We start from the raw sequence: 9133 nt of genomic DNA, 5'->3' as shown, positions 1-9133 counted from the left end.
GGAGTATATATCCAGACGGAAGATCTGGAAGTGCTATATTTTTATTAATCTTTTTGATATTGGAAGAAACGTGCTAATAGATGTAACAGTTGAATTTGTGCTGATAAATGTTGGGATTACCTTGGAGGACACTTGAAACCTTGGGAATGGGCAGAAGGACTCTGGGTCCTATTGGCCAGTGCCCACAGATGGCTCTGTGTTGGTGGGTCACCGGGTGGGCCTGGCGGCCCCAGGCTTTTCCATTGGGTGCTGGTGACTGCCTTTGTGTGTCAGGTGCCCATCCCCCCACATTCAAGAACAAATTCAGACCCCAGACTGCCTGGTTTAGTTGACTGATGATGCTTCATGGACCATGAATCTCCCTTTAAAAGTGTTCTGTCCTAACTAAGGATGATGGTTTATTCAATTCCAAACGTTTGCCAGACATCTCAGACTAGGATGTCATGGTGTTTGAAAGGAATTTATTTCTTATTGCTGCTTGGGGTTTTATTTGTAAGCGTTTGGATTACGTGGCTGATCGGTGCTCTTGAAACTGACTGACCTGTGGGCGGACATGTCCCATGACCATAATTGAGCCCCTGCAGGTCTAGGATTGTGAAGCCACACTGGCCAGCGGGTTGTTGGTGAGTTGGGTGGTGGCGTACTGCCATCTTCTGGCCACAGTGAGGAATTTATCAAAGCCATGAATTCCTGTGCCTGGAGCTGTTTAGACAATTGAAACAATGAGGAACGATTCTAAATTCAGTATTGCTAGGCCTTAGTCGCAGGGATGTCCAAACTCTTTTCAATGTTTTTTACCAAGGGCCATATGCGGTAAAATACACAAACAGCCGGGCCACTCACTCGAGATGAAGTATGTATTGCCTCAACTGGTTTATTTAAGTAAACTAAATATATTTTTGGAATTTGCTGCGGGCCAATTAACAATGGATTGCGGACCACAGTTGGCCCGCGGGCCAAAGTTTTGACACCCCTGGCTTAGTGTGTAATCGCACCTTGTCTCTAACCTGAATTCTGGTTTTAGATGTGAGATATGTCTAAGGAGATAGTTGAGGTAGTGTGACAGTGAGTGGCTAGTCAGGAAGACAAACCGCTGTGGGTGTTTCAAACAGAAGATTGATTACGAAAGTGCTGGAGGGGGCTGGAAGGGCAAAGGGGGGGGGGTAAAATTATCCAGAGATTAGTGACCACAGAAGCCTCAAGCTGGCAAGGGGACAGCCGTGTAACCCACAGCCTCTTGCAGGCACCAGCGGTAAGCCAGTGCTGCAGGAGTCTGGGAACCTGACGTCCTGGCAAGGCACCCTCCAGACACAGAGAATGGGTGCCACCAGGAAGAGAGGACTCATGGCTCTTTCTCTGAAACCTTCACCACTCCCGATCTATCTTCCCCAAGATTTCAGGCCCAGAGCTGGTTTCTCCAACTTCCTTTTTGCCTCAGAAGTGACTGTTACCCAAGTCAACAAATGAGTTTCCAGAGAAACATATCTTTCTACTTTTAAAATCATGATCTTGAAATATTTTATCTTCCTTATTAAGTTTATGCTAGTTAATCCAAGATAGTGCTACTCTTCCAAATGAGAAATTTTCAACAACTGCAAAGGAAAATATACATTCTCCTGAAAGCAGCATTCCACTAGGAGTATTATATAAATTTATTTGAACTGGCTTACATATCTCCATTATTTCTTTTAACTTAAAATATTAAAGAGGGGGCTGGCCCGGTGACTCTTTAGGCGGTTAGAGCTCTATGCTCCTAACTCCGAAAGCTGCCGGTTCGATTCCCACATGGGCCAGTGGGCTCTCAACCACAAGGTTGCCAGTTCGATTCCTTGACTCCTGCAAGGGATGGTGGGCAGCACCCCCTGCAACTAAGATTGAACACAGCACCTTGAGCTGAGCTGCCTTCCGGATGGCTCAGTTGGTTGGAGTGCATCCTCTCAACCACAAGGTTGCCGGTTCAACTCCCGCAAGGGATGGAGGGTAGCACCCCCTGCAACTAGCAACGGCAACTGAACCTGGAGCTGAGCTGTGTCCTCCACAACTAAGACTAAAAGGACAACAACTTGAAGCTGAACAGCACCCTCCATAACTAAGATTGAAAGGACAACAACTTGACTTGGAAAAAAAAGTCCTGGAAGTACACACTGTTCCTCAATGAAGTCCTGTTCCCCTTCCCCAATAAAATCTTTAAAAAAAAAAAAAAAAACAGGCTTAGAAGACACAAAAACTGTCTAAAAAAAATATCATTAAAGAAAAACTTTTAAGTGGACAAAATTAAGGATTGCCCACAGAAATAGGATTATCTCGTTTATGTTTTTTTCAGTCATTATCCATACATGAATATTTTCTTAAGTAATTGTGATAGAAATTTTAAATGCCATTAATCGACTTTATTTCAATTTGCTTTAAATCGTTCGTATATTTTCATGACTTAGCTACTCATTCTTTAAAATTTTACATTGTACGTCATCAGGTTGACTCACAACTATTATTAAGTTATTGCTTCAACAGAGTAGAATTAAATCTTGAGTTTATGGTACAGAACTTCATTAACACAGAATTCACATCAGGAAAAGCTGGTGTCCTCAGAACGTAGTTTGTGTCTATATGTAAGTGTCACAATACACGTTTTAGTAGGCTAATTCACGATAGGCTAATTTGATACCATCTTAGAGCCTCTACCCTGAGCTGGTCAGATCCAGTTTCGGTGACAGGATAATTACATCCCAGTGTGGGATGAGGTCACCCCACCTGTCCTATCACTCTGGAGTCTGCCATCACCCCCCACAGCTTGTCAGTCAGGTCTCAGCTGCAGAGACCAGCCAGGTGAGCCCCTCTCCTCAAGCCTCAGCTGGGAGAAACAGGAACACACTTCTGGGGGAGCCCCTTTTCTCATTTCTCTGTCAATGCCTTTTGAAAAATTTTTCTTTTCATGTTTCTTCTATTTGAGTATGCTCTGTCATCTTTCTCATTTGTCATCATACTTTCTATTCTTCTCATTATTCTCTTTTCTTCATTTCCTTGTCATTATTCATTTCTGGTTTTTTTCCTCATACTTCCTTTTCTTACCCATTCTTCTATTTTCCTCCTAAGTCCATTATTCTCTTTACTTCCTTTCCTCTTTTTCAAAAAGGCATTTTAATCCCAAAACTTTATAAATCGGGGCTGCCAGTTGGCTCAGTTGGTTAGAGCACAGTGCTCATAACACCAAAGTCGCCAGTTCGATTCCCACATGGGCCAGTGAGCCGCACCCTCCACAACTAGATTGAAGACAACGACTTGACTTGGAGTTGATAGGTTCTAGAAAAACACTCTGTTCCCCAATATTCCCCAATAAAAATTAAGAAAAGAAAACCACTTTATAAATCATTCTATCTTTATTCTCTGACCTCTATTCCATTTTTTTTAAAGATTTTTTTTTTAATTGGGGAAGGAGAACAGGACTTTTTTGGGGAACAGGACTTTATTGGGGAACAGTGTGTACTTCCAGGACTTTTTCCAAGTCAAGGTGTTGTCCTTTCTTAGTTGTGGAGGGTGCAGCTCAGCTCCAGGTCCAGTTGCCGTTGCTAGTTGCAGGGGGCGCAGCCCACCATCCCTTGCAGGGAGTTGAGGAATCAAACCAGCAACCTTGTGGTTGAGAGCCGACTGGCCCATGTGGGAATCGAACCTGCAGCCTTCGGAGTTATAGGAGACCAGAGGTCCAACCACCTGAGCCACTGAGCCAGCCCCCATTCCAATTTTCTTAGTCTTTTTTTGACGGATTATAGCAATTTGGTCAATGTTGCTAGTGCCAGTCTCCCTGGTTTCAACCAGCTTTGCCTTCCACCAGGCGATGACTTCTAGGCAGTCCCTTAGCCTCTCTGTACAAGGCCAACCTCTGAATGATGAATCACCAGCACATGTGAACTGCCTGAAGGTAGCTACTGTGGGGAGGAAGAAACTTTCCTCTACCCTCAGGGTTCTTTCCGCTGGTCTAATAATCAAGTAGAGCTGAGACAGATTAACAAGAGAAAAATGACCATATTTAATTACATACAAAAGTATGGGAACCCCACATACATGAGAGAATCAGAGACCCACATGCAGGACAGCTTCAGGGACAGAAGAGGAAAGTGAGTATATAAAACATTTTGAGCTAGGGATGAGTAATGCACCGTGAGGATTCAGAAGGTCATTGCAGGGAGAGAGATTGCAGTCATTAGAATTTGCCCTACCAAATAGGAAGGTCAAAAGTTTTTTCTGGTGATAACTCTTATCGTGGGTCAAGCTCCTAATTTAAATTCTTCTAGATAATTAAGGTGGGGGGCAGAAGTTCCTCTTGAGCCCACAGGGTATCCATTACCCTTAGCTCAAATAATCCGCATACCACTGAAGCCCGTCTTGAGGTGGCTTGTTCTGAACCCTGCCCCCCACCATCACTGTCTTTGTAAAATGCCGGTTCTTTGTTGCTGACTTCATTCCTGTCTTCCATCCCTTTTTCCCTTCCCTCAGGCTCTCTCCCTCCTCCCGACGGTATTCTTATCGTCCGTTGCTTGCTTAGGTTGTTTTCTGTTCTATACTCATTTTACTCTGCTCTCTTATTTCCAGCTTTTCCTAGGCTTAGAAATCATGGAGGTACAATTTAACGTTCCTATTCTCTCTTCTTGTTGCATCTCCGTAATGTCAGTAGGTCTCTTTAATTCACTATTGCAACGCTAGATGCACATCTCTCTTTTCTTTATAATTTCTTTTCCTTGCCCTATTTTCCACCCATTTATCTCCCCTTTCAGTAAATCGGCTTAACTTCCTGACAATTGCCCCCTTCTCCTCGTGTGTTTTGTGTGTCCCTGACTCCCACTTTACAAACCTGTTTCCTCTCGTACTCTTTTTCTGATGTTGTTCTGTTATGTTGTTTCCTTTCTCTTCTCTCATCTTTTTAGCATATTTTCTATTGCAAAATTCCTTTCTCTCACCTCTGTTTCTTTGAATTAACTTTTCCTTCTTATTTAACATTTACTCCTGCTTTGCTTTAAATCTTAGCTACAGTTGTCTCACTCTATGGCTCCTTTCATTTAAGTGCAAAAATCTGTTCCTCTTGGATTTCCATTTTTACTCTCCTCAGGAGTTTCCATCAAGTTTGTTAGCCATCTCTTTCCACTTTTTATGGTCCCTCTTCTGTACTTTCCCCTTTTCCTAATATTTGACTTTGCACTCTCTCTCTCATTATACTACTCTATATATCGACTCCAGTTATGCCTCCATCATTTCACTTACTAATTAAGAATTTATTGAGTATTTCCTATGAGACAGACACACTGCAGGCTCAGAAACAAAGAGCTCTACTTTAAAAGAGCTTCAATTTTAGTGGACAGAGCCAAAAAGAAAATAGTTAATTTCAATATAGCTGGAAGATGCCAAAGTAGGCAAAGGCACAAAATTTTCAAGAAGATTAGGCAAGGTTTACACGGAACATTGTATGCGTCTTATGTATCTACTCTCTTCATTTTTATACTTGGACCTTCTAAAAATTTTCTCTTTCCTCTTTTTTCTTTGCTATTTTACTCTGGGGACAGAGCCAGGAGTGCAGTTTCCAGGCTCTCGGCCTCACTTGGAAAAGTGCTGGCTCAGGTAGTAAATGGCCATCAACCGTGATTGGATGGCCATCAGCTGTGACTAGTTAGCTGTCAGCTATAACCAGTGAGCCATTGGCCACTAATATAACTGCTATGGCTACGCTAGCAGAAAAGGGGGGCTAGCAAGAGGATGGTGGCTGGCAAGCACAGACTGTAGTTAGCACGGCGGATTGTGGGTTGCAGGTTGCAGAGAAGTAAACAGCAGGTTGCAGGTCATGTGGCTCCTGTTTCCTGTGTCTCCAACTCAGCCGCCAGTGAGACTATAGTAGTCTGACTCCTCTATCTATGGCGCTGTTGGTGTTCCTTTTTGGCCTCACCATGTCCTGCGTTCTTATGTGGGGAGCGGGAGCTAATACCCCGCAGGCTGCCCCGCTTGACATTTACCCTATTTAACATTTCCTTGTTCTTCACAGAAATTGTTCAAAATGTATGAGAAAATTTATAGTAGTACTATAGACATTTATATTAATGAAGTTTTCTATAAAGGTATGTATACTATTACTGTAAAGGTCATTTAATCTTACATTAATTCATAAGTTTTATGATTTACAGCTGTAATCACAAATATTATATATTGGTAGAGAGAAACTTATAAATGTTCTAAAATTCACAAGTCATCCGAAATAATATTGTTATAAAGATATTGAAAATAATTTTGCCAGGTATTTAAGCATATCTTAAGACAATAATAAAAAACTCATGATATTGGCTCAGTGAGAGATTATTCAATGGCTGAGAACTGATAACTCAAAAACAGGCCAAATAATAACAATAATAGCAATTAATAGGTAATAAACATAGCATTGGTAACTGGTAAGGAAGGAAATGGGTGTCCTCTAAATAGTGACAGGGCATTTATCCCAAAATAGATCGAATTTCTTTTTTGTGGACAGTGTGTGACATCTGCTCCCCACTTTGTGTTTCAGGAGGATATACGACTACCTGTTTGCACATATTTGGTCCCCTACACCTCCAAACCCTAATTCCTCTCTTGTAATTTGAAATATTTTATGCCAAGTTGTCTGATATTTTCACTTGGGGTTATGTGTTTGAGATCTACATAATTAAAGTATGTAGCTGTCTGATGCCCTGTCATTTTCATATGTCACTCTTGATTGTCACCCTTCCTGATGCCTGCCTTTGCATGTCTCTTTGCTCCACTGTGTGCAAGTTTCTCTAAGCACATGACCCGGAGTGGGGCTGATGAGTCAATGGCATGTGCTGACTACTAAATTTCACCAAAGACTTCTAAATGGTCCCCCAGAATCAATGCACCACTTACAGTCCTGTCAGCAGAGGGTGGCTGTTCCCCATACCTGAGTTTATCTGATGCTACCATTTTTGCCAACATCACGAGTAAAAAGCAGTATCTCAGTCTTTATTTTTTCACCTACTCTCCCTGATTACTAAGGGAGCTGGGCATTTCTTCATGGGCTTTCCTAAATAATGGGCATCCTGCCATCAAGAGATCACTTTATGTGAGCAAACCACTCTAAATCAGCCTATCTCCCTTCCGGATTTCCTGTCTATTATCTATAAATTTGTAGTAATTCCTAAAATCCTCCAGCTAGCAATACATTCTCAGTTGTAAACACAACAAATATGTTATCCCATTAAGGCTCCACCGCCATTTTTATGTGATGTAACTGAGATAATATGTGGGTGAGATAAATGTTTATTTTTGTAAACTGCTTACCACACACAGCCCAGCCCTTTCCTCTTTTTCTTATGGGTCAGGCTGACATACACAGCAGCAATCTTCCAGACCTTAAGCCCCAACTGGAGGCAGTCTCCCCACTGCCCCCAGAGCTGCTGGACTGAAGGGTGAGTCTCTTATTCTGGAGCTGCATGTGAGGAAGAACAATGACCTACAGATATAATCTTTGTCTTCCAGCCTGGCCTTTTCGCTGTATTCACGGAAGTATCTCCTCATCATGCTCTTTAGCTCTTATTTTATCAGGCAACACAAGAAGCACTGGGCTCCGGATAACTCCCCATTTCCCAAATTCTAATCCACATTGGATCATGTTTATGTTTCCCTCAGCTTCTAACCCTGACTTCCAGCCTCTTCAACATCTAGAACCTTGGCATTGTGCCCTCTTGGATAATGGTCAGTCAGCAGCAGGGTCTTTGTGTCTGTACCTGGCCTTGAAATTTTCTTTTCACACCTGGCTCTCCTGAGCTCCCACTTTCTTTGTAACCTGCCCAGGGGTGTCTGTCTGTGTTCTCGCCTACATCCCGGCAGGTGAGAATTTTTATCATGTTGAAAACTAAAATAGAGTCAAATGGAAATGTTAGAAATGAAAATGGGAGATGAAGAATGCCTTTAATGGATTTATCAATAGACTTTTCACAGCTGACAAGAGAATCAATGAATTTGAAGATAGGTCAATAGAAATTACCCAAACCTGAAACACAGAGAGAAACACAGTGAACAAAGCATCAAAATCCTGTGAAACGATGTCAAATGGCATATAAGTGTGGAAGATTTCAGTCAGAAGAAACAGATTTGCTACAAAAATATTCAAACTGCCTAAAGGATTAATCTCAGAGACTACTACTCAACGACAGTGTAGTAGTGTCTCTAGATTTTGAGAGGAGAAGCTTATTTTGATAATGCCATATCCAGCTTAGTTGTTCCGTATGAGTTGGGGCAATAAAGACCCTATGAAATACCCAAAAGCCAGAAAATCTACTACCTAGAAAACCTATTTGAAGAAGCGATGTAGGTAAACTACTGAAGAGTCAAATGAGACTGACTGTCAGTGGTTTCATAGGACTGACTGTCAATATATTTATTCTGAAATAGATTAGGTCTAAATGTCCGTGGGCTAATGCAAATCAATGACAAATGTTGTAATTCTTGAAAGTCCAACGGGAAATGGCTATTAGGTGAAGTTTCACTGGGGGTGTGACAAGGAGGCAAGCTCTAAATGACTACAAATCTTGTTTGGATTATTTTAAGTACTTTAATGATTTAATAAATATTACAATTTAAATACATTTTTAAAATAAAATTTTAGATTTAAATTTTTAAAATGAATTTAAATAAATATGAATTTAAATATTTTCAAAATTAAACAATTTAAAAATAATTGGATGTGTAAAAACTGGAATTTGGCACCAGCCGGCTTTTGAGGTAATGAGGCTGTCTGCATTGAAGAAATAAACAACCTAGGGGCCGATACACAGAGGCCATCTTTGGCTCATCTATATATAATCCATCCCCTGGGCTGTTCTATAATCTACATTATATGTTACACTATAATGCTGTGCTGAGAGCCAGTGATGGAGCATCTTTAGGGTACAGAATCCTGTAAGAGCACAAACCAGGACTTCGAAGCCTGTTTGCAGCCACTCTGCTCACTTAGTAGGGGAGAGCCAGAAGACCAGATCTGGAAAAGAGAAGATTCTGACTTATCTCGTTAGTTAGCAGTGATATTATGGCGCCTTTATGTCCCTGACTCTCTGTAAAACCTAGTGAGTGCAGCAGGATGTGTTAACAAGTTCATAGACTGCCC

This window comes from Rhinolophus hipposideros (genome assembly GCF_964194185.1).
Source record: "Rhinolophus hipposideros genome assembly, chromosome: 14".
In the NCBI taxonomy this organism is placed as follows: Eukaryota; Metazoa; Chordata; class Mammalia; order Chiroptera; family Rhinolophidae; genus Rhinolophus; species Rhinolophus hipposideros.
Note: the sequence above shows the minus strand (reverse complement) of the source record.